Genomic DNA, 24,873 nt, shown 5'->3' on the forward strand with positions numbered 1-24,873 from the left:
GACTGCGGACTGTGTAGTGGTTGACTTCCTGCTCTTCCAGCTGGCAGCACTAACCACATGCAGCCAGTCATTAGAAAAGGGACTAACGGGACCTAGAGAACATCCAGGGAGCCCCGAGCCAGCTATCAGCTGGAGCCAAAAGCAAGAGGGAACAATTCTAATCTGACCAACAGCCGGTTGGATGTTCTGGAGAGCAGCACGAGCTGTGTGAACCAGTGGAGTTACGGAGGCCCAGTCAGGGGCTGCCTCTCTTCCCTGGTGGATTATCAGAACTTCTTCATCTGACTCGGGCCCAGTACTGAAACCCGAGTGGCCAGTTACTGGACCAGTAGCCTGAGAGCCCGGCTGATGGCTCTCCCAGAGTCACCAACATGGGCTCAACAGCTTCTTGGCTGTAAGAATGTCACACGGACATTTTAGATACTAAGCCCATTTCCCAACAAATGCCCTTGGGACTCCTAGGCAAGTCAACCCATTATGCTCACTCACAGGGAGCTGATTAAGAGCTAAGTGTTGGGAGTGGCAGGGCTCAGGGTCGGGCAGGAAGTATAGAGCAGTGGGACCAGATCCAAGGGTGGCAGGGGCTATCTGCCTTGGAAAGAACTAGAAAATGTCCAGGGAGCCACCGACCTGCAGTCAGCCCTGCTCCTCCCCTGGCTTCTCCAAAATACTGTGCCCCGTTGACACCCGTAACACAGCTGTGTCTTCCTCCCCAGCAGACCCCTGCACCTCAGATTCAGGGACTGCTGCCTTAAGTCTGTGCCTGGCAATTGTAGTTGCTCAAAAGAGGCCTGGGAGGCATGGCCAGGTGAGCCAGGTGAGCCAGGTTAAGGGATGGCCAGGCTGGATGGAGGCTGGGAGTCGGTCCTGCAGCCCCAGCTCTGGACACCAGCTTCCTGGCAGGATGGCAGACACCCTTCGGATGCCAGTGTCTTTCGGGAGCGGTGTGTCTGCAGTGACAGCCCTGGAACTCAGAAGTAGGGCATGGGAGCCAAAACGAGACGAGGAAGCCTCCAGCCTGGATAGTTGTGGGGAAACGAGGCCCTGTCCTGGGCATCTGGTCTCCAGCCTGAGACCCTCTGGCCCCTTGGCTGAGCAGAGGCAGAAGTGGCCAGAATGGGTTCTGTGCCAGACAGGAACAACAGCCCAGGAATGGGGTCTGGTGCGAGGCCCGTGGGTCGGCAGATGGGCTCTCCTCATCCAGCTGCCTCCGAGGTCAGTGCAGGAACTGCCTGAGCCGCCCAAGTCCAATGTGCACCCTCTCAAGTTCATGGATGGGGAGAAGGATAAAAGGGATCTGGGTGCAGAAGGATTTGGGGTAACATTTAGGAAGAAATTTCTTTCTTTCTTTCTTTTTTTTTTTTTTTTTTTTTTTTTTTTGTCGTTTATCTTTTGTCTCTTTAGGGCCGCACCTGTGGCATATGGAGGTTCCCAGGCTAGGGGTCGAATCGGAGCTACAGCTGCCAGTCTACACCACAGCCACAGCAACGCCAGATCTGAGCTCTGTCTGCGACCCTCACCACAGCTCACGGCCACGCCGGATCCTTAAGCCCCTGAGCGAGGCCAAGGGTTGAACTACAACCTCATGGTTCCTAATCAGATTCGTTTCTGCTGCACCACAACGGGAACTCTGAGGGAGAAATTTCTAACATGAAGCTGGGATGCTGCTCTCTGGCCACTTTCAGCAGTCAAGAGAACAAGCCCGGTTTAACTGAACCAGTTAGCCAGACTCAGGGGCCGGGGCAAGGCTGGATGGTCTTGACAAGTGGGTGCCCTTGACAAGCCTTTGTGGGAAACTCAGGCAGGGGTGTCCGGACAGAAAGACCCCTGGACTCTGCTCTCCCGGCCTCCCACTAATGCAACACAAAAACGTAATTATGCACAAGTGATGAGACGGTCCTGCTGAAGCCTGGCTGGGGGACCCCTGGGTTGTAGAATCGCAGACCGCCCGAGGGTAAGGGGGGCTGAAAGAGCAAGGCTTACCACTCCCACCCAGAAACTGGGACCAGAGAGGTACCTTGCTACCTTCAGCCCTGTTCCGGAGGGGTGGCCGAGCCCTCGGGCCCCCAGGGAGTATGGCTTCTGGGAAGAGAGCGGGTACCCGGCACCCGGCCCAAGGAAGTGAGGCTGGATGGCTGTGGGGAGCTGGGTGGGGAGTGGTCCCCAAGGTCCCCGTCAAGCTTCTGGGCCCCAGATGAAGAGTGAATCGTTGGTTCCCCCTGGAGGGGAGTAGTCAGTCACCCCGTAAAAGTTTATTTTTATACATGTCTGATCTATTTCACATCCGCTCAGATATTTTGACACATCTACAGGAAATGTAACTCTCCCCCATATGGCAGTGTTTGGTTGGGCCTGACCTGGGGAAACTCAATAGGGTCACAGAGGAGCGGAGGGGAGCTGCAGCGTCAGGGAAGAATGCCAGAGGCCTGAGGCTACGCCGGGCACCCGGGGCCAGCGGGCTGGGGATCGGGGTCACGGCAAGGTCAATGCAGACATCCCCCTGCCTGAGTACAGGGCCTCGGGGCTCCACGCCTAGGAGCCGCCTGTGCTCTGGCCTCCGCTCCCCAAGAGGGATGAAGGACCCAGGAGAGGGCAGCGAGGGTCAGGGGACGGGGCTGTTAGGAAGACAAAGACAAGTCGGGCCTGAGAGCCCAAAGCTGAGATGTTCAGACATGGGTGGAGGAGCAGGGCTTTTCTCCCCACCCTGGCACCCTGGCATCCTGGCCTGAGGAGAGACCTCCAGCTCCAGTGAAACAATGGAGCTGGGCACTGCCCCTCTGGACCTTCCCTAAGTCATCAAACTTCCGTGGGCCTCAATTTCCTTATATACAAATTGGGGTTTCTATTTCTCAGTAGGAGAGGATGAAAGAGGAGAGTGTGTCTACTGATTCTCAAAATGGTCCCGTGAAGGTAGAGAGCTTGGCAAATGCTAGTTCTCTCTCCTGAGCTCTAAGATGGGGAGGACGCGCAGGGTGGTGGGAGGTTGAACCGGATGTGACTGAATCACCCAGAACGGTGCCCGACTCCGGGGGTGCCCAGAGACCTTGGCTCTGCCTTTCAGGACACACTGGGGCTTTAAATGATGAGGGTGTGAGCTCAGGGTGCCTTGGAGGAACAGAGGCGGCACCTGCCCCTCCCCATGTGGCTCAGGGAGGGTCCTTCTCAGTGCTCCCCGACAGGAAAGTAAACTCACATGGCTCATCATTCCACAAGGGCTGGTCCAGAGTAGCACACTAACTTCATAGGCTTTTTTTTTTTTTTTTTTTTTTTTTGCTTTTTAGGGGGCGTGGCATCTGGAGGTTCCCAGGCTAGGGATCCAATCAGAGCTACAGGTGCTGGCCTACACCCACAACCACAGCAATGCAGCATCCAAGCCATATCTGTGACCTACACCACAGCTCACGAAAATGCCAGATCCTTAACCCACTGAGTGAGGCCAGGGATCGAACCTGCATCCTCCTGGATACTAGTGGGTTCGTTAGCACTGAGCCATAACGGGAACTCTTGTTTTTTCAAGTTTAAGTTCATGGACGTGACATTCCTACGTGGGTGCCTGGTGGAGATGGGTTGATGGCGGGCGTCCCTAACTCATGGGGTCGAGATGGAGGCAGATGCCTTGCTCTCCCCCATGATCCCTTGGTCTTGGCATCAGAGACCGGGGACGGGCAAGACTGACCGGAAAACAATCTCCCTGAATGAAGCCGTCAGAGCGTCCGACTCCAACGTGCTTGAAGGCCACACAGGTAGCCCCTGCCTCTGTTTCCAGGGCGTCCTTCCCCTGGCTGTGGGCACCGCTGGCCTAGACTATGGCCCTGCCTTGGCTACTGCTGCCCCAGCAAGCTGGTTCAGGACCTCGGGACCAAGGAGGAGCCTTGGTAAATGGAGCGTGACAGCTGAGAAGTCGTTAAGCCTTCCCCTTCCTCCCTTCTCCTCTGGGACCCGGAGGGTTGAAGCTCCGCAAAGCCCAGGGAGGGTCAGCAGGCGGAGGCTGCACTTGGGCTCACCTCACCCCATTCCCCCACCCACCTCCCTGTAAATCCTGGCGACACAACAGGAAGGCCCTTTAACTAGCACATAAAAGTGCTTTGGGCTTTCAAAGGCCTGCACAGCGTTTACGGGGAGCCCGAGACTTTTATGGGCCATTTCGAGTCCCTCTCCCCCTGACCGATTGATGCATCGTGGTTTGTAGCTGTGGTGTGGGGAATTGTCACAGCCCAACCCAAGTGATCACGGGGTGGGGGAGAAGGATGAGAAAGTCCTAAACAATGGAGGCCAGGATGCCTCAGCAAGACCGAGTTGCCGCCCGCCCGCCCACCCACCCTCGACAGGCCAGGCAAGCTGCTGGGCAGCCCCTCTGTCCTTCAGAGAGGGTTCAGCTCAAAATAAGGGCTCATCAAGTTGCTCTTGATCAAGTGACTGATTTGCAGCCACAGTAACTGTGACTCAGTCTTGGAAGGGGCCCAGCAAAAGTCTCTGAAGGGTAGGGAGGGCCTCATCCGAAGAGGAATTCAGCCCATTCTGGAGCTGGCCGGGCAGGCGAGCACTTCAGACTAGCATTCAAACAAGGGATCTTCAAGTTCTTATTTAGCCCTGAAAGACTGGGATGCTAGAGACATCTAAGGATTGGTGCAGAGAGTGGGGGCCGCGCAGAATTACCAAGCAGCTCTGCACTGCATCAGACCGAGAGCCTCTCATCGGAAGCACCCAGGAGAGTTTTCCCCACCTGGACCCCTGACCCTACTTGGTAAGGAGGCCTGGATGGCTCCAAGTGCGTGGGCAGTGGGGGTGCAGGGGTGGCCTCCCAGCCTGGTGGGAGGAAGAAGCAGGCAGGGTCTCCACCTGCCCCACCTGGATACCTCGGCCAGGAACGCCCCGGCCTACGGGCTCCCAAGGCCAACCCCCAGATGCCTCACTGAGGTCTGCCAGTGTCCCCTCTTTCGGGCCCCTCCCTGTCCTGCTCCCTCCCTTCTTTCCTTCTTTTTATTGTGTGCGTGTTCGTGTGCATGTGTGTGTGTGTGTGTGTGTGTGTGTGTGTGTGGCGGGGATGGGAGTGCGTGTCTGCTGCACCATTGGCACGTGCAAGTTCCTAGGCCAGGATCGAATCCGCTTTCTATCATTTTTAACCATCTCCTTCCCTCCTCTCCTGGATAAGAGCATCCCCGAAGGTCTCATTTAACAATAAAATCACATAATTCTTAAGATTCAATTAACAGGCCACGCACAGTGTTAGGCGTTTTCATTGCTATTATTACATTTAAGTATTACCATCGTCCTCTGAGGGTGTTCACTCCCATTTTACAGACGCAAAACTGAGGCTCAGAGGACAGGCACGATTTGCTTAGAACTGCACAGCTCTTAGATGACGGCGCTAGGATACCTCCACCTGCCTTCGGTGGTAAGAATCGTCTAAATTTCCCATGGGAGTGGTGCAGAGTACAGTACCAGAATACAGTATAGTGTAAACCAAACATAGATGTATGATGAGTATACTCTACAGTTCGGGGCCAGATTCGGCTCTGAGTGTTTCAGCACACACCCCTGTGAGGCAGGGACTGCTGTTACTACCCCTATTTTACGGGTGATGAAACCGAAGTGCAAAGAGGTGGAATAACTCGCCTGCAGTCACATAAGTGGTAAGCGGCAGAGGGAGATTCAAACCCAGGCACCTGGCCTCCAGACTTCTATGCACCACCCCTGGGCTCTCCAGCCCCTCCGTGGTCTATGGCACGTGGTCCCTTCATCGGGAAATGCCGGGGGATGGAGGCATCGCCTCTGGCTCAGACAGTAACTGAGTCCTCGGGGGCCCATGGGCCTCGCCTACCAGGAGGGGTATCCACAGCACGTGTTTGGGTCTGCGTGTCCTGCAGCCTTCCAAGGTCAAGTGCGGAAGAGGGATGTCACAGGAGGGGTCAGCTGAGACAAGAGGATCCTGTCCCGTGTGCAGACCAGAGAATAAAGGCCTCTGTTGGGAGCCCCTGCCCCCCGGCGGGCCCCTCCACTCCCAGCAGGGTCTCTCGGTCCCCTTCTGGGAAGGCCTGGAGCACTTGCCCTTCCTCCTGACCCGCCCGGAGCTGCAGCCAAGTCCTGCTCAGGGAGGGGCTCATCCGCTATTGTTGGGCAGCACCCCACTCGGACCCATGGCCTCCCCGGCTGCTGGGGACTTCTTGGCGGGTCCCCGGTCTGGCTCTCCCCCCTGGCATGGCGAGGAATGTGCCTCTGTCATCCTATCCTCCCTCCCCGACCCTCGCCCAGCACAGAATTGGATTAAGAACAAAAATATGAGCTGTGTTTGTTTTAATCAGCTTCAAGACATGGGGGCTTTTAAAGGGAAGGAGAGCGGGCCGGAGCTGGCCCCGGGGCAGGCAGGCCGGGGGGCGATGCCGTCCCAGGGTCAGGAGCAGCTGAGCAGCGAGTGCATCTGCAGGTCAGATCCCGGGGCAGATAAGGGCCGGAGGGAGAGGACCTGGGGGGCCAGGGGCCGGGAGCTGAGGGAGGATGAAAGGATGGGGAGGAGGGGGCTGGATGGCCACGGCCACAGTCCTCGAGCTGGTGCTGCTTGGGGCGGCGGGGGGGGGGGGGGAGGCTGTGACAGTGGTAGGAGCCCTGGAGCCCAGAAGAGCCCATGGGGCGGGGGGAATCACCTTTTCCAGAGCAGGGGCTACCTCCTGGCCTTTGGAATGAGGGATGATGGGAAGGAGGTGAGAGAGGGTCTCCGCCACCCGATGGCAGGAAGAGCCCTGCCCGGGGCTGCCTCGGAGGCTGAGCAATGGTGTCTAGACACAGCTTCATGGCCACGGGTGCCTGCACCAGAGGGGACCGGTGCTGACACTGAGTCAAACACACAGGACCTGGTGGAAAATGCCAGGTTGCCAGGCTCAGGTTGAGGAAATCAAGGCCTGAGGAGCAAGAGGCTGGGAAAATAATGACATCCCTGGACAGATATCAGGTTGGAAGAAGTTCTGGAGGCTGCAGGGTGTGGACGAAGGCTCTCAAGTGGGAGCCTGGAACCTGGGTGCTCTGGGATCCTGGAGCAGCTGCTTTTTAAAAAGCCCCCGATGTACTGAACATGTATGCAACCTTAACAACAACAACAACAACAAAATGGAGTTCCTGTTGAGGCTCTGTGGATTAAGAACCTGACTAATATCCATGAGGATGCAGGTTCCATCCCTGGTGCCACCCAGTGGGTTAAGGATCTGGCCTTGCCATGAGCTGTGGTGTAAGTTGCAGACGTGGCTCAGATCCCGCGTTGCTATGGCTGTGGTGGAGGCTGGAGGCTGCAGCTCCAAATTCAACCCCTAGCCTGGGAACTTCCATATGCCGCGGGTGCGGCCCTACAAATAAATAAATAAATGCCCCTGTGTCCACACTACTGTATACCCGCTATGTGAGTGGCTATCCTCACGCTAGCCCTGTGAGCCAAGGAAAGAGGCCCAGAGATCCAAGGTCACACAGCCAAGGAGAGAAGATGCTGGTACAGTCCCCTACGGCTCAGGATACCTGGCAGTGCCACAACTCCCATGGATGCAACAGCCTTGGCTAGTTCTCAGGTCAGAGCACATGGACGGAAGCAGTAACCTCGGATAGTTGAGGGCAGAGCTCCCAGAGGCCCTTCCCAGAATCCTCCTGCTCCCCGGCCACTGGGCACCAGAAGGGCCTGTACTAGCTCTGCGCACGTGCCAATCATGCTCCAACACTTTGGGCCACCCTTGCCTGGAGGGGACTGTGAGGTGATAGCTGGACATCTGGGCCAGTCCCCACTCCCCCTTAAACCAGAGGGTGGGCTCCTTGGGACAAAACTGGGTCTTCTAATTCAGGTCCACAGAAGGGTTCTGGTCCATGACGATGCTCTCACCAGACAGAGATGAAGGAGAAAAATCAACAGTGAATTCCTTATACGGTAACATTTGGTCAGCTTTGAAATTGAAATACCATCCCTTTTCTGATTAAAAATGCTCCTTCTTTCTTGTTACAAAACATGATGAAGGTAGGATTTCTAGAAAACCTATTCTTGGCAAAATTAAAACTGTCAAACCTTTGTCCATCCCCTTAATTTTTAATTGGCCCATAAAATCCACAAGCTTGGGATTAACTGTATTATTTGGAGACAGTCGTACCTTGCCTGAGGCACAGTTCAGAGCTTTGCATGCTACAAATACTTAACAAATGTGGATCACAGGACTTCGTGTGTGTGTGTCTTTTTTTCTTTTTTCTTTTAGGGCTGCTCCCTCGGCATGTGGAGGTTCCCAGGCTAGGGGTCGAATCAGAGCTGTAGCCGCTGGCCTGCGCCACAGCCACAGATAGCAACGAGGGATCTGAGCCGCATCTGCAACCTACACCACACTTCACGGCCACGCTGGATCCTTAACCCACTGAGCAAGGCCAGGGATCAAACCCACGTCCTCATAGATGCTAGTCAGATTCATTTCTATGGAGCCATGACAGGAACTCCACAGATCCCAGGGCTTCTTAGAGTCTGGGTCACCAAGGACTTGGACTGGGAGGTCTGCGGTGCAGAATCGCAAACGCCGGGCAGGCCTGAGCAAATTAGTGCCTTCTCAGCCTCAGTTTCCTCTTTTGGAGGAAGAGACAGAGGAGGAGCCAGGACTCTCAGGCAACCTCTAAGGTGAATCCCAGTGGCAGCATTCCTCGGCTCCAGGAAGGGCGACTGAGCTCCCGGAAAAAGAGACCGGCCACTCTCTAGCACTGAGCCTGCAGCTGTGCCCCAGACACAGGACAGAAGGGCGGGAGTAGGGGCGGGGTGGCTGCTGAAGGCACCTGTTCAGGTGGTCCCCACCGGAGAAGTTCTGAACAGTGACAACCACCACGGGTCTGCCAGCCGTGAGAAAAGCACCTAAATGGACAGTAGCCAGGAGTTAGACCCAAACCAAACAAAAGCCCACCATCTAGATGTGTCTCCTCGCATCACCAGGCTGGGACCAGGTTCCGAGCCTCCCTTTCACCACGAGCCCCGCCGCCCTCTGCAGGTCAAGTCCATCCAGGCCAAAGCAGCAAACCTCGACTTAGTCCCTACTCTGTGCCAAGGCGGGGGACACATGCATTATCTGGGAAAATGGTGCCGCACCAGTTAAATTTAGAATATGTGTGTTCATACGATCCAAGTGTGATAATAGGCCATGAGATTAAACAAAATACGAGCGGTCTCTGCCCTCAAGGACCACTCCTTGATAAATAGCCCTCCTGACCTATACAGGGGGCACAGAGGAGGGAGGAGACCCAATTGTCCCTTAGTGAGCACGTAGCCAACAGAGGAGGTGGGTTCAGTGCACAGACCCAGCAACAGGATAAAAGCAGGGGCAGAAGGCGCTGGCTCTTGGCCATCAGTGGGGTCTGGATGAAACCATCTCTTTCGACGCTGGAGTGAGATTAGAGAGGGCGTGTGCCATCTGGAGCAGGGCGGTCACCCAGGCATTGTCTTCTGCGTATGAGTGACTTTTTAGCCTGAATCCGACAGTGAAGCAGGAAAGAGGTAACTCGGCCTGGGTCCCCGGATGCAGGGGGAGTGGGCACAGCCTGCGCTGGGGGTGGAAGGAATGGGGAGCCATTGGGGGCGGGGGTGGTGGCCGCCCTCCCACCCCCTCAGTGGCTCAGCCCTGCACAGTCTCAGCCCCATTCCCCAGACACTGAGGGACACCCGCTGCTGACACCATGGCATTGGGTTTCCGCGGGGCTGGCTCAGGCTACTGTCACCAGACCTGCCAGGAAATTGCTGCTGACACTCAGGGAGGCGCCCCGGGAGCGGGGAGGCCAGGCAACGCCAAGTCGGTGAGTTCTGAGCAGGCACTAGACGGGGCTGGAGCAGGGGAGACACCGCCAGGGGGCTGAGGGGGCTTCCAGCCACACAGGGCTCGGCTGGGAGTCTCTGTCCCACTCCTGCCCCTCCTGGGCTCCTCCACAAGGCCGGGGAACCTTGGAGCTTGTGGCCAGCATAGCTGCAGGGGTGAGACAAGGAGAAGGGGTGGCCCTGTCCAAGGTCAGAGGACGCCCTCCTTGTCCCCACCCCCGAGCCTGTACAGATAAAGCCACTATGTGCTCTTATCTGGAGAGAGACTGCGTCCCCCTGCTTATGGGTTTCCTGTGTCCCTCTGTCCCACCAGGTCCCAGGCAGTTTGCTGTCAGCCTCGCCCTGTCCCGTCTGCTGCCAGCCCCCTCCTCTCCCGCTCCTCTGCGGTGCTTACCCATGCAAAGACATAACTGGCTCCCAGGTGCCCCTGAGTATTTCAAACACTTGGGGAGACAATGGGGACAGGGCTGGGGGGGGCACATGGCAGGAATGGGCGGGACCCTCAGACTGCGAATTGGGATCCTCCAACTCTGACTGCCCTTCCAGAGCTCTGCTGGGGGGGTGGGTACACTGGGGAAGGAATGACCAGGGCCACAGAGCACTCTGGGCTCTCCAAGGCAACCCTTACAGGAGGCTGGGCCAATCCACTTGCAGAGAAACGTCTGTGGGTTTCTCTCCTGTCTGAACCGCACCACTCCCCCAGATGAAAGCCCTCAATCCTGGAAAGTGACCTCGCCACAGCTCTGATCCTGGACTGTCCCACCCTAGCCCAGCACAGGTGGGAGGAAGAGGCAGGCTAGAGGTAGAAGCAGACCCAGGGGAAGTTCTGGAAGGGGCTGGGCCTTCTGGCAGAAGGCCACGGGGGGGCAGCTGGGAGGGCTGGCTGATGGGGCTGGGGGGTGCAGCAGGGAGGGATAGCTGAGGGGGCTGGGGCCAGGGAGGGTCATAAGCAGCTTGTGAGTGTGCAGTTGGCATGTGGGACTCCAGCCAGGGGCCCCCAGAAAGTGATGAACAATCCATGGTACCAGCTGGCAGCTTGGAGCCCTCACCCCAGACAGACAGGCCTCTCTGCAGGCACTGCTCGGGGGGGGGGGGGGGCAGGCATAGAGCATCCCCCCACCAGCAGGGGGTTTATTTTTTATTTTTTTAGGGCTGCACCTGCAACATATGGAAGTTCCCAGGCTAGAGGTCGAATCGGAGCTACAGCTGCCGGCCACAGCCACAGCTACAGCGATGCCAGATCTGAGCCTCGTCTTCGACCTGTACCACGGCTCACAGCAATGCTGGATCCTTAACCCACTGAGAGAGGCCAAGGATTGAACCCGAGTCCTCATGGATACCCGTTGGGTTCATCACCGCTGAGCCACAATGGGAAGTCCCCACCAGGAAGTGTTTTAAATACCTGTCATAGGCCTGACACGGTGACAAACAAGCAGAATTTTCTCAAAAAGGCCCACCTCTCCCACAATCTTGAAGACTCAGGAGGGCGCCTGAGGGCAGAGCCGGGGTGGGCTGGGGGGGAGCACAGAGGGGGGGTTGTCCAAACTTCTGGTTTCCCAACGTGGTATTAACAGCCCATGAAATTATTATTTACTGTCCTAACTTTCATTGAATCAAGTAAGGACATTAAAGAAAGGTATTTTAACACTTTCTTAAAAATTAAAAAGGTTAAAATGAAAGACAGTTTTTCCTGATATCAACTAGTGATAAGGTTAGACTGGGGGTTCCTCTGGGGGGACTGACCCAAGGGACACCAGGAAGCCTGGGGACACGAGTCAAGTACTAGCTCCAGAGCTGGGCGTGCACAGAACTCTGTTCATCTCTACTCAGGGCTTCGTGCCCTTTGCTCATGTAGTCACACCTCAACGAGAAAAGCGAACAGAGACAGAAGCGGGACAGGCTCATGGAAGCTCATGGACTCAGGGCCACGCTTCATGAATTCGCATTCGAGTGCCACCTCTTGGTATCTGTGTGACTTCGAACACATCACTCCTCAGTGCCTCAGCGACCTCATCTCTAAAATGAGGATAATAATTGTACTTACTGCAAAGAGTTCTTATGAGGATTGAGTGAGTTAATACACGTGAGGCCCATCAAACAGTGTTTGCTAGGTCGTCATCACGCCGTAAATTCTAGTCACTGTTATTAATATTATTCCAAGAAGCTGCAGCTGCCAACGTCACACTGAAATACAAAAAAGAGATTCGACAACCCCAAATTCAGAAGAGAAAACATAAAATGATGCTTTAGAGCACGAACGGCATTATCCAATGTTGCTTTCTTAACGCAAACTTCCTACTTAGAGGCTCTATATTTGATTACTCATTCATTATTCAATAAATATTTATCGACTGCCATTAGCTTCCAAAACTATTCCAGACAGTGGAATAAAGCAGTGAATCAGCCAAAGTCCTGTCCTCATGAATTCACATGCTCACGTGGGAGACAGTCAGGGTAGAAACAAGCAAATAAATACATGATACAGCAGCAACAGAGAACACTAAGCAGAATAAACACCCCAAAAAATCTACACAAAGCTGCCACCACACTGAAACTGCCGAAAATCAAGACAAAGAAGAAATCATGAAAGAAGTCAGAAGGGAAAAAATAAAATGCTTTACCCACAGAAGAACAAGGTAAGAATTACATCAGGGAGTTCCCGTCGTGGCGCAGTGGTTAACGAATCCGACTAGGAACCATGAGGTTGCGGGTTCGGTCCCTGCCCTTGCTCAGTGGGTTAACGATCCGGCGTTGCCGTGAGCTGTGGTGTAGGTTGCAGACGCGGCTCGGATCCCGCGTTGCTGTGGCTCTGGCGTAGGCCGGTGGTTACAGCTCCGATTCGACCCCTAGCTTGGGAACCTCCATATGCCGCGGAAGCGGCCCAAAGAAATAGCAAAAAGACAAAACAAACAAACAAACAAACAAACAAAACAAAGCAAAACTGTACAATTACATCGGACTTCTCTTCAGATACCATATAAGCGAGACAAAAGTGGAGGACATACTGAGAGTGCTAAAAGGATGCTGTGTCCAGTGAAATTGCCCCTCAAAAGTGGAAGAGAAATTGGCGTTCCCTTTGCGGGCCAGCAGGTTAAGAATCTGAGGAGTATCCATGAGGATGTGGGTTTCATCCCTGGCCTCGCTCAGTGGGTTAAGGATCTGGTGTTGCCATGAGCTGTGATGTAGGTCGCACATGTGACTCAGATCTGGCGTTGCTGTGGCTGTGGCTGTGGCTGTGGCTGTGGCTGTGGCTGTGGCTGGCAGCCGCAGCTCAGATCCGACCCAGATATGGGACTCATAGATGGGAACTTCCATATACTGTGGGTGTGGCCATAAAAAAAAAAAAAAGTGGAAGAGCAATACTTTCTCAGGCAAGCAGTGTCAATGGTCGAAGATGCCTTTGAGGAAGAGGAAGCAGGGTAAAGGGTTAGAGAACAGCGGCGGGGAAGGTGTGGTCTCAGAGAAGTCGTCTCCCCAAGGAGGTGCCATTTCCGAGGCGACCCAAATAAAGGGAAGGAGCCAAGAGCCAAGGGAGGATCTGGGAGAGAGAGCCTGGCAGAGGGAGCAGCGGAGCAGCGAGGCAAAGGCCCTGAGGTCAGGGCAGGGCAGGGAGGGGGGGCGTGAGGGTTAGAGGAACAGAAGGGAGCCAGGGTGGCTGCAGCATGACAAGCCCAGAGGGGAGGCTGCAGTGAAGAAGGAAAAGCCAGGGCACAGGGCACGGAAGGAGCTGGAATTTAGCTCTGAGCGCCAGGAAAGGCAGAGTCCCAGCCGACCGGCCATGCACTCAGGCTTCTCTCTTCCAAAGATTCCCTGGGAGGAGTTCCCGTCATGGCTCAGTGGTTAAGGAATCCAACTAGGAACCATGAGGTTGCAGGTTCGATCCCTGGCCTCGCTCAGTGGGTTAAGGATCTGGCGTTGCCGTGAGCTGTGGTGCAGGTCGCAGGCGCGGCCCAGATCCCGCATTGCTGTGGCCGTGGTATAGGCCAGTGGCTACAGCTCCAATCCAACCTCTAGCCTGGGAACCTCCATATGCTGCAGGTGTGGCCCTAAAAAGCAAAAACAAACAAACAAACAAACATCTCTGGGAGAACGGGGAGGAGCCAGCAGATCAGCTACAGGGCACAGTCCAGACAAGAGGATGAGGGGTGGGGATGTGAGCAGCATGGGGTTGGGGAGCAGTCGGTGGCTTCAGGATCCTTTTGGAAAGTGGAGCCAAGAGGATGAGGGGTGGATTGGATCTGGGGTGTGAGGAAAGGAAAGGGGTCACGGGGGTCTTCGGGTAAGCACCTGGGGAGTGGCAGTGGCAGTGGCTGGAGCTGAGGGGGGCGCTAGGAGGGAAGCCGGTTTGTGGGGGAGCCGAGAGTTCTGCTTTGTTCAGCTGCGGTGCCTCTTAGGCCTGCACATAGAGAGGACACATGGACAGCTGGACATGCGGGTCTAGAACCCAGGGGAGTGGGCAGAGCTGAAAATACCACTGGGGATCGGCAGCAGCAGGAAGCAGAGCGCACATGCCCTGCTTGTTCTCACGCTTGGGCTTTTCTCATCATCGTTATGGAAAATTCCCGTAGCTCTGCTGAGAAAAGTGGAAACAATCTTTTCTAGGGTTGTCTCATTACGATTGGAACATTCTGGACAACATCAGAGAAGGCGAGACCGACACCCCTCGTCGCCCGCAGTCCCATCAGTCCCTTCCCGGTGGGCAGGCGACAGAACATCTAAGTCGGGAGCTCCAGGGAAGGTGCTGGCCAGAAAGACAGCTGAGCGGAAGGCCTTAGGCCAGTGCCCGGAGAAAAATGCCCCCTAGGCAGAACCGCTCAGCGCTCTGGGCAGAGCTGGAGACAGGCTTAGATGGGACCCTGACGAGGGAGTGAGAAAATTATTCCCTTTGAATAATAGGTGCATCTGGTCACTCAAACTGTGGCCGATGGGGCTTTAACAGCCTCTAACACTTGCTGACATTCCTGTTGGGAAAAAGAAAGCAAACCTGAGACTCAAAACCTTCCAAAGGCAACTCTAGCTACAATGTAATCACACACTATGCCTCGATTTTATTTATTTTTCTGGCTATCCTCTGTTTAACACAAGTGCTACTGGTGTTTTATTTGTGGCAAGAATGTACTATGTCCTTGGAAAAGATATTTATGGAGTTTCCTGGTGGCTCAGTGGGTTAAGGATCCAGCGTTTTCACTGCAGCGGCTCGGGTCACAGGCCACTGCTGTGGCACAGGTTTGATCCCTGGCCTGGGAACTTCCACATGCTGCGAGTGTGGCCAACACACACACACACACACACACACACACACACTCACATATATATGTGAGTGTGTGTGTGTGTGCACAGTGAGTTAATTCCAAGAAAAATGTTAATAGTACAAGTGGCCACTCACATGTGGCCAGAATCACGAAAGTGCTACTCACATGACCAGTGCCTGAAAAACCACGGCTATAAATGATGCAGAAATGGAAATAAGAGCCCGAGCCTCATATTGATACATAAAGCTCATAATCACCCAAGGTCAAGGGCAGGAACATTTTCCTTTTCGTTTTCCAGCCCCAGCAGGCTGCAGGTGGATAACTTTTCCTCTTCCATGTTGCTTTCGGTATTTTCTGGGACTGGATTTCACCAAAGGCAAACATTCTCCGAACATACACTTCTCACCATCTCAAGGTCACAGATTTGATGTTACCAAGGATACTTCCCCAAATGCTATAGTCACGAAGTCCTTCTGAATCAGCGAAGATTACACGTGCCCTTTAAATAACAGCTGCATCTGATCACACTTCTAACTCATGGAGATGGAAGTTCTGGACTAATGTGTCCCCAAATGGTGTAATTCTCAAAAATAAGGAGTGGGTCTGGGCACGACTCAGGGCCTTGAGTGGCACCCCGCCTAGTCCAGACCTCAGGGGTCTCTGCGTATCAGGGGGTCCCCATCCGGCAGTGCCTGCCCCAGTCAGGTGACAGTGACGAGGCAGGGTCGGCAGACCCAGGCAGAGAGCAGCTCAGGAAGAACAGGAACAGAAGGTATTCAGAAGCAAGTTCAGCTGACCTCTTAGGACCCCGCCGAGGCCTCCAGACCCCTCTCCCTGGAGACCTTTTGGCCCGGCGATGTTATCCCAAAAGTCGGTGTTGCAGGTCCTGGGTTCCCAGCAGCTCCAGCTGCGGCTGGGCTGAGGGAGGCACAGCTGCCTTGCCCCAGGCTGTGTCTCTTGTGAAGGAGAAACATCCGGCCAATTCCATGAAGAATGTCAGTCAAAACTCAGGGCAGGACTCGGGCAGCTCAACTGCCCTGTCCTGGGAGCAGGCGCCTGGACTGTCCCGGCCAGGAGAAGGCCAGGCTCGTGTCCCAGGGGCTGTGGCCTTCGCAGCCCCCTCGTCCCCACGGTCCTCTCCCACCTAAAGCCTGCAGCCTGGGGGGAGATTCAGGGACTCAAAGGATGTGACCTAGGATGTGGGGACCCAGGGGCTCCATGGAGAGATATGCAGAGGTGAAAGGGCAAACCTGCTTTTAGTCTCCTTATCAGGAACGGCCGAGGGGAAGGGAAGTGGGCAGCCCCGGGGGTCGGGCTGGGGGTCATGGCTGGGGCAGGGCGAGGCCCAGGAGACCTAAGAAGAGACCCTGCTGGGTGGGGGAGAAAGGGAATGGGTGGGTGACTGGAGGGAGGGCCTAGCTGCTGGCCCTTTCCAAGTTGGTGGGGGGAGGCGGGCAGCAGCTAGGGTGGCCAGCCCTCCAGGTTTGCCCGGGACTGAAGGGCTTCCTGGGAGATAGGACTACAGGGTGGTGGGGGACCTGAGGAGCAGTCCTGGCTGGGGAACTACTGCCCCCCCAAAGTCCCAGGCTCCCCATGCCACCTTGATGGAAGGCCTTCTTCTCCCCCAAGCTTATTCATTCAACAAAATGATGAAATGTCCACTCTGGTGGCAGGCCTGCTACCAGGCACGGGGCGGGGGGGGGGGGCTCAGCAGTGAAAGGACTGGCACGGCGAGGCCATCGGAGCCACAGTCACACCGCTGGCTCAGGCGGAACCCTCACCATCCACGCCCAGCCAGCCCACCGCATAGTGCCTCTGGGGCACATTTCTTGGAAGCTCTTTCTTGTCTATGCCACCAAAGCCCCAGGGCCGGACAGTGTCTAGTTCAAGGCTCTACCTCCCGCTAGGCCGGCACCAGGCCCTGAGCAGGACGGGTGCTTAGTACACATCTGAGGCTCGAGGGGCTCAGGCATGGAGGGCAAGATGCATGTGGGGATATGTACCTGCAGCCCCTCACCTGCGCCAGCTCCCAGGCACACACACCCGCACATGGGCACACTCAGTCTTCCAGGGTCGTTCTTTCCCACACGGTCAGAGGGTGCCCTCACCTCTCAGCTGGAGAGCGGTAGGGGGCACATGGCAGGCCTGTAGGCAGACCCCAGCCCAGGAGAGGGGAAGGTGGTCCCCTGGATGAGGGGGACCAGAGCCGGCTTGCTCTCCCCTAGCTGCGAGGTCTTGGCCTCAGATTCTCGAATCCTGTCCCCCCAGGGGTCCCACCTGCAAAGAGCCGCAATAGCTGTTCCCCATGTGTGTCTGGGGTCATCCTGGGGAGGCAGAGCCAAACCGAGGTCCTCGCAGCTGGGGAAGGGACCCTGAGCAGAGGCTAGGCTCTGGGGCGCAGCAGGGACTGCCAGGGTGGAGTGGGGTGGGGGTTTGCTGTGAGAGGCTGGGGTTCCTTCCAGCTACTCTGACTGCCTCCTCGGCCCACTTAAGGAGTAGGAAACTGTACCGGTGAAGTCACCATGGGACTGTAAGCTTCCTGCAGGCAGGGGCTGTGTGTACTCGTCTTAGTCTACCCGAAGGGCAGTGCTCAGATGGGCTCTCCACACCCGCCGCGGACAACGCCGAAATCAACACTGGTCCTCAGAGAGCAGCGCCCCGCGTTTCTGCCCTGCCCCCTGGTGGCCTCTTCGCATATTGCAACTCACAAGATAAGCAAGAGGGGGTGATTTCTGATTGGCTGAGTTCAGCCCACTGTACACCCCATTTTAGAAGCCTGGACTTGGGGTATCATTAGGATAAGGCCCCTGAGTGTTCTAGGAATGTCTGGAACCTAACCAGTGCCAACCAACTGAAGAGTGGGAGAAAAGAGCAGGAGGTACAAAGAAAAAACAGCAGCCTGGGACCTGATGCACGCTCTATCCACGGGCCACAGACAGCAATAGCACAGAAGGCACATGGATCTGTTCAATCAAAACGTAGATTCCAGAATTGGATTATCCCAGTTCCTGACACATTCTCATGCTTTCATTTGTTAATTATGCACTGAGCAATTTTTCGCAATGTATAAGCACCTACGAACTAGGGATTGTCTCTCTTTTTAAGCAGTAGAGCCCCATTTTCTTCTAAAGGAAAATTCACAGGAACCCAGTATATAAAAAGTAGAACCACTCTGGCTGCAGTGGGGCCCTGAGTAGCCCCTTAGCGTTCTGCGGTGCATGATCTATACCAGTGTGATCTGCAGCCAGGAGGGAAGGAAACTGCCCCCTTCATTCCAAGGCTCCGGTGCCCAGCACATGCCCAGTTCGGTACCCTGTTCAAACAAATGGTTGCTGAAATGAATTGAATGAGAAAAATTTGCTCCAATAACTACCCAGGTCTGATGGGGGCGGGTGGCAAAAAAATGCCTCTACCTCCAAACAGCTCCCCCCATCAGCCACAGTGCCAACTGCTCCCCATTAGCACGCGGTCTGACCCTGCACGTTCTCCAGGACCCAGAACAGACGCTACCTCCTCCGTGAAGCTTTCCCAGATGTCCCCAGGCACAGTCATCTTGCTGCCTTTGAACGGCTGTGGTCACTTTATTACACCTCTTTCCAGCATTCTTCACACCCACTCAGCCCTCGGCCCAAGGTATTTGCATGCATGTCTCATTTCCCTTCAGATGCTGCGCTCCTTCAGCGTAAGACATGTTTGATTGACGTTTGCTTCCATCTCAGTGCCTTCGAACAGTAATATTCAGTACATTTGTTTGAGGAAGAAGGAAAGTCTCTTGATATTCCTAAGGACACTGCGTCCCCAGAAGGGCCTGTTAAAATTCTCCAAGAGGGGCACCTGGAATCAATTTGACCTACTAAGACATTAGCGTCGAGCGCTTTCTCCACTTTCCAAACCGTCACCAAGCAGAGCGCGTGGGAGGCGATCCAAAATGGGGTGGAAAAGAGACAGCTAGGGCTGCGCTAGTGCCAGACCTGTGAGCCGAGGATGGGTTCCTGGCCGAGAGGGATCTGGGAAATGTGGCCAAGGAAGAGCTGGAGGGAGGGGCTGCCAGAGGAGAGATGCTGGGTGCTGGGGCCCTTGAGCTCTCCTCCTCATGCCTGGCTCCAGTGCCTGGCCGGCTGGGGCAAGGGCCCGGTTCCCTCTTTCTCCCCCAGAACATCTGGGGCTGCATCAGACATAACGATCTGGTAAAGAAAATTGTTATGGAAATATGTAACCGTGAGACGTTATCAAAGGCGTCTTTAAAGTCCTTTTTCAACCCCCAGCCGGGCGGAGGGGATTGGAAATTGGAAAACTGGGAGCCGATTACAGGACCATCAAAGTGGCCGAAATTCAATCCAATCTGCAGGTTTAAAGATGGCTCGCAGACCCCTGCCCCAGCCCAGAAGGCTGCAAACCCCACTGTTTAAAAACCAAATCAACGGCATCATCAGATCCGGGTCTGGAGCAAACAAACGGCGCCCACAAAGGCTTCCCTGGATTTCCCTTGCGTTGGGGAAATCTGAGAAGTGAGGCCCTGGGGAGGCGCCCAGCTTCCAAGGCTTCTGTCTTCTCCCCACTCTACCCCACCCCACCCCAGACAGGGCTCCAGCTCTTTGTCTCTCTATCCTTCTCGATGCTTTTCGTCTACGTGTTTTTGGTGCCTACTCTTTCTCCATCTGTCTCTCTTCTCCTTCCGTCTCCCTTTATATGTTCTGGTCCTAACAGTGATCCACCTCTCTCTCCTTTCCCTGTTTCCTGCTCATAATCTGTCTTTTTGCGACATTTCCATCCCTTTGTTGTGAATTTCCATCCCTTTTGTGTGTTTCAGCACCGCATCTGTCTCTCTACATTTTGTCTTTTTCTTTTTTTCTTCTCGCTCTGTCTCCCTCTCTTTCTTTCATAGCAACACCCTCTTTTCATTGGCCCCTATTGAACTTTTCTGGCCTTTTTCTGCTTGCAAATTTCCTGAAATTTCAGACTATGTATGAGGTGAAATCCTCTTTGGCTGGTTTATTGACCATTATGAGACCTGGGTATTTCTCCCAGGTGTCCAAACACCAATGACCCTCCATGCATGTCCATCCAAGGACCCTCTTGTCCCAGTGTTCCTCACCACGAACTTGTCCCTGGTGGCAGGTTACTGCCCCAAGGCACACAGGCACACAAAATGGACATGTGGTTTCACCTATGAGCAGGCGCTGCAGACACGCAAATTTATGTCCGGAGGGTGGAATGCTACAGCACATAAAACTGATACACGCAGAGAACGTCGGTAATTTACAATTCTTTTTTATGTGGAGTGAGAGAAAGAGACTATAATTTTGCTACTAATAAAGTTCTGCATATTTATCCTCAAGATGTGAGGGTTTACCTTCATTCATATTTCTTGTGGTCGTGACCTCGAAGGCTCTGTTAGATGGCAGGTTATAATGAGAAAAGAGCTCCATTCGCACGTCTCACTGCAAACACCCGGGGAGTTTGCATTCTGCCCTGCGAAAGTCGTGAATGACCACAAGCCGAAAGCTCCATGCAGCCATTCACCTTAGAAAAATCGGTTCGAGAACGCAAAGGGAAACACACCCGTAGGTTTACGGCTTACGGAAGCACCGAATGGAGAAACGGAAGGAGAAAACGAAAGCAAACGCACGGCCCGCGCCCCGGGAGCCCGGGGAAGGCGCGGGAGCCGGCGCGGCGCGCGCAACCGACGGAAAGCGGCAGTTCGCCGCCGGGCTGCTCATCAGGGCCTGCGGCCGGGACCCCGCGGGCGGCGAGCCGCAGCGGCAGGCTCAGAGCAGCCGGCACCCGGCCGCCTGTCCGCCGCCCGTCGGGCGGTCTGCCCGTCGCGGGCCGCGCGAGCCGCGCTCCCGGATGGCGCGTTTCCTCCGCCCGCTGCCTCCAGCTCAGCTGCTGGAGAGCCGGGCAGCGCAGCGGACAACCTGCCGACTGCTGTCAAATCCACAGGCCCCAAGTTCACGAGCGCCGCGCCGGTTCCGCTCGATTGAGTCCCGCACCACTCAGGCCCCGGGCTGCGGTGTGGACTCCTCGGCCCCGGCTGGAGAGTAGGACGCGCCGGGCGGCCGCGGGCTCGATCCCCGGGGGCCCCCTGAGCCCTGAGGCCGCCGGAGTTCCAGGGAAAAGACCAAGCGCCTGTTCCCTTTGATCTGGTTTTATAGAGATTTGATGTTGCATTAAACTTTGAATGCTTTTATCTGTTTCAGTCTCTCTTATTCCTATTTTGGGAAGGGACTCCTGTGCCAACGTGCCAATCTCTAAGGGCTGGCGAGGGCGCGCGGGGCGGAACTCGGGCACCCGGAGCAAGGCTCCCGGTGGCATGGCGGTGCGGGGGCGACGCTGGGTGCCGTCACCTACCCACATCCACATGCAGCTCTCGATCGCCCCGAGAATCCCTTCTTCCCCCAACTCACGCGCCAGGCCGCTCTCTCCGCAAGGCGGGCGCGATAGGCTGCGCAAAGTGGAGGCGCGGCGGAGAGACCAGGGCTCATCCCGAGGCTCTGGGCGCGGAGCTGGAGAGGAACTGGGAGTCACCGGCGCCGTTGCAACTCCGCTCTCCTTCCGCACCCCTGTACCATGCCGAGAGATTCAATTACTTTCAGGTGTGGACCACTTAATAAAATAAATCTTTCGGGAAAGGAGGCAAGTTTTCAGGGGCCTAACTCAAATCAGCAGACTTCGCATTCATAAAGAGGGGCTTCCCTAAAATCCCCTGTGGCTGGGGAGCAGGAGTGGGAGTGGAGAACAGAGGTCTCTTCCTGGGATGGAGCCTCTCTGTCTCTTTCCATCTCTCCTTGGCTGTGTCTCTATCTCTGTTCCCGGTGCATCAGAACGGGAAACCATTTTTGGACTGACTCACTGTTAAACCTGCTAGAACTCTCCAGCCCAGCCCAGAGACCCAGTGGAAATAAGAGGTTCTGCCGGCCTCCCCACCCCCGCACGCGCACCCCCACCTCTTTCCCTCTTTTCTCCATCATCCGTTGCCCAATGTCCTCTTGATCTGCGATTTCCAAACCTGGTTTTGCAACACTCTCGGGAAACTCCAATTATCTCTAGGGCTTTGTGAAATGCTCAGAATGAAATAAACCTTAATTAACTTTAATTATTATTTAAGTGCAGGTTATGCACCCCCTGATTGGGCAGGAGAAGCGGGAGGAGAAAGTTGTGAAACAAACCAAACATCCCGGGGTGTCACAGCTCCCTGAAGATGAGAACTGCCAGCGTCAGAGATTCCAGGGCCCAGGAGAGAATCCCAGGCTCAAGAAAGGAAAATCAAATTCCCAGAAGGGCAGGGGCTTCGTTTACTAAGGTTTGGGGCCAGGAAAGGCTCTCCAAGGAGAGGGGTCCTGCCTGGGCTTCCTTCCCCACCCTCCGGCCAACCATCTCCATCTAGACTTTTGGAGCAGGAAGGGAGTGGGTCTCTTCCTTCCCACCCCACCTCACTCCCATTTAAATTCCTTCAGCAAGGTCTGATTTACACTGGACAGTGCAAACTGATTTTGTCCTCTCTTGCTAAGAAATTCAGCACAACAGAATTGGATCAATTCCCCGGGGATCTGGGCTGATGGAAACATGCTCCCATGGTTCTGCTCTTTTGGAAGAGCTACTCACCCCAAAGTCTTGGAGGGCCCCTCATCCTCCTCACACCACCGGATCTAGGAAACCGCCCTTCTGAGCTCAGGGACAGGAGCCCCAAGAGGTGACCAGATGGCTGTGGTGGAGGGCAACTCGCTCCCACGGCGGCGTCTGACAAGGGCCCACATGTTTCCCGTACAGAGAACAAATCTGCCCCATTAAAGCGTTACTCCGTTGGGGAAAATACTGATGCAATATTGGAAACATGCCGGGCCCACTGTGAGAGCCGGAAGGGGAGGCAGGTCTTCTCAGGAAGGCAGAGAAGGCCAGTGGGCGAAACTAATCCCGCCACGTCCATTCTCACTTGGCCCGCAAATCGAGGGAGGGCTCACGGACCAAAACATCCACGTACAGAGGGGATGGTGCTGCAGATCCAGAGAGAACAACGGGGGACAGACAGGGCGACAAGGTGCTGGGGACCTGGGGGCAGCTGCAGGAACCCCGACCTGGCTGCCTGGACTTTGGGGCCAAACCGAAAGGAGGGACCCCATCCCCGCGCCTACACGTTACATACAACCCATGAACTCCTTGGTTTGGGCCCCAGCGACGCTGCTGATCTAAATAGCTTATTAACACATGGAAAATATATAAACACGTAACAATTGCCTCTAAGAAAAAGCTTATTAAAATCCCTCCTGTGTTATTTGCAAAATAAATAGCTGAGCCCATATGGGTGAGGGGGGAAGTGGCTGTGTCCTAATTGGCCCTCTGCTCTTGGCCAAAGTCCTCCCTCTAGGCCTCAGTTCCCTCATTTCTAGAAGAAGATGACAGCCTGGAGGGGCAGTTCTTGAGCTTTAGACTGCATTGGTATGACCCGGGCAAAAAAAAAAAAAATTGTTCAAACAAAAACTGCTGGCCCCGCTCCAAGTGTATGTGACTTCAGAGGGCTAGGGTAGGGCCGAACCATCTGCCTTTTGCACAGGTTCCTAGACGTTGCTGGCCTGAGCCCAGACCTGAAGACCCTCTGGACCAGCTGGTGTTTAAAGCCCCGTCCAGATGGAACATTCTGTTCCAACTCCATGTCCCTGTATCTCCCCTCATCCCCCCGAGGTGTTTGCAGGCAACTTTGAGGAGGCTGAGGTTTTTCCACGCAAGCTTGTAAGCCCTGTCATCAGTGCAGCATAAATCTCCCACTGGCTGATAGCGACAGGTCACCCTGCCCGCTGGGGGCTTCCTGCCCTCTCGGGACACATATTCCAGTTCGCACTGAGCCCAGCGGCTGACCGCAGGCCCCAGACTCCAGCCGTGGCGAATGCTGGGTTCCCTCTGTGCCAGCGCAGGGCTGGGCCCAAGCCTTGCCGAACCCCAGGCGGGCCTGTGGTGTAGAGGGCTCTGCTGTCGGGGGGGTTGGCAGGAGCCCAGGGTACATCGTCGGGCCCCTCCATGTAGCCGAGTGTCTGCCAAACACTTGCCCCGACACACACGTGCACACGCACACACTTCGTCACACACAGAACCCCGGTCGTCAGGAGAACTAGCTTTGCTTTGATGTACCTCTCGCTGCACATTTGTTTCAGCTCCTCTCCTGGAGCCACGGCCTTATTTATCTTCTTGGCATGGCTTCTTAGAATACTTCCATTCAGGCAGCAGCAAAATCACTCAGCTCCACTGTTCTACGAAGTTTATCAAACAGCCAAATATCCGGTCTCTTTGTCCAATGGATCTGGTGTGAATGTGCCTACAGAACTGCCTTTCCCCAGACGGCCTGGGGTCTGTGTGTGGTTCCAGATACCCTCCCCTGTGAGGAGCTCACGAAATCCAGGGCTCGCCTTCTTCTGCTGCAAGGGGCCTCCAAAGCAGATGCACAGTTTAGGGGCGTCTCCTGAACAGGGAGAGCCAGCCCCGCACCCTCCACACACACACACACACACACACACACACACGCTCTGCTGACACGCCACCCATGGAGCCTCAGACGCCCAAAGCCCACCAACAACCCTCTGCACCCTGGCTTGACAGAGCACCCCCACATGGCAGAGCGCACCCCACCTGCAGACACAGGAGCTACTTTCTAAATCCTGTCGTCTCAACCCCAAAGGTGGGGAGCTCTGTGAAGGGAACTGCCCCCCTCCACCTGTTTAAAGGGACCAAGGCTTCATAATCTCCACAGGTTGAATCTCCCCTGCTCTCTCCCTACCCCCAGCATCCTGCTTGCTTCCCAGGAATCGTGCCAGCTCAGGACGGGGC

General features: G+C 55.3%; 1 long non-coding RNA gene across 2 annotated transcripts in view; it reads right to left on the reverse strand.

Moving 5' to 3' along the window:
* The window catches only part of LOC106510199, a 45,173-nt gene that overhangs the window by 6,609 nt on the left and 13,691 nt on the right, over window positions 1-24,873 (reverse strand). Inside the window, exons 1-2 of one of the 2 annotated variants that reach the window (XR_001308457.2) lie at window positions 22,663-24,563; window positions 11,850-11,989 (exon numbers count right to left, since the gene is read on the reverse strand). This is a non-coding gene — a long non-coding RNA (uncharacterized LOC106510199). Of the gene's footprint in view, window positions 1-11,849; window positions 11,990-22,662; window positions 24,564-24,873 lie in introns of those variants that run through there. The other variant, XR_002343514.1, reaches the window with a different exon arrangement.

This window comes from Sus scrofa, chromosome 4 (assembly GCF_000003025.6).
Source record: "Sus scrofa isolate TJ Tabasco breed Duroc chromosome 4, Sscrofa11.1, whole genome shotgun sequence".
NCBI lineage: Eukaryota > Metazoa > Chordata > Mammalia > Artiodactyla > Suidae > Sus > Sus scrofa.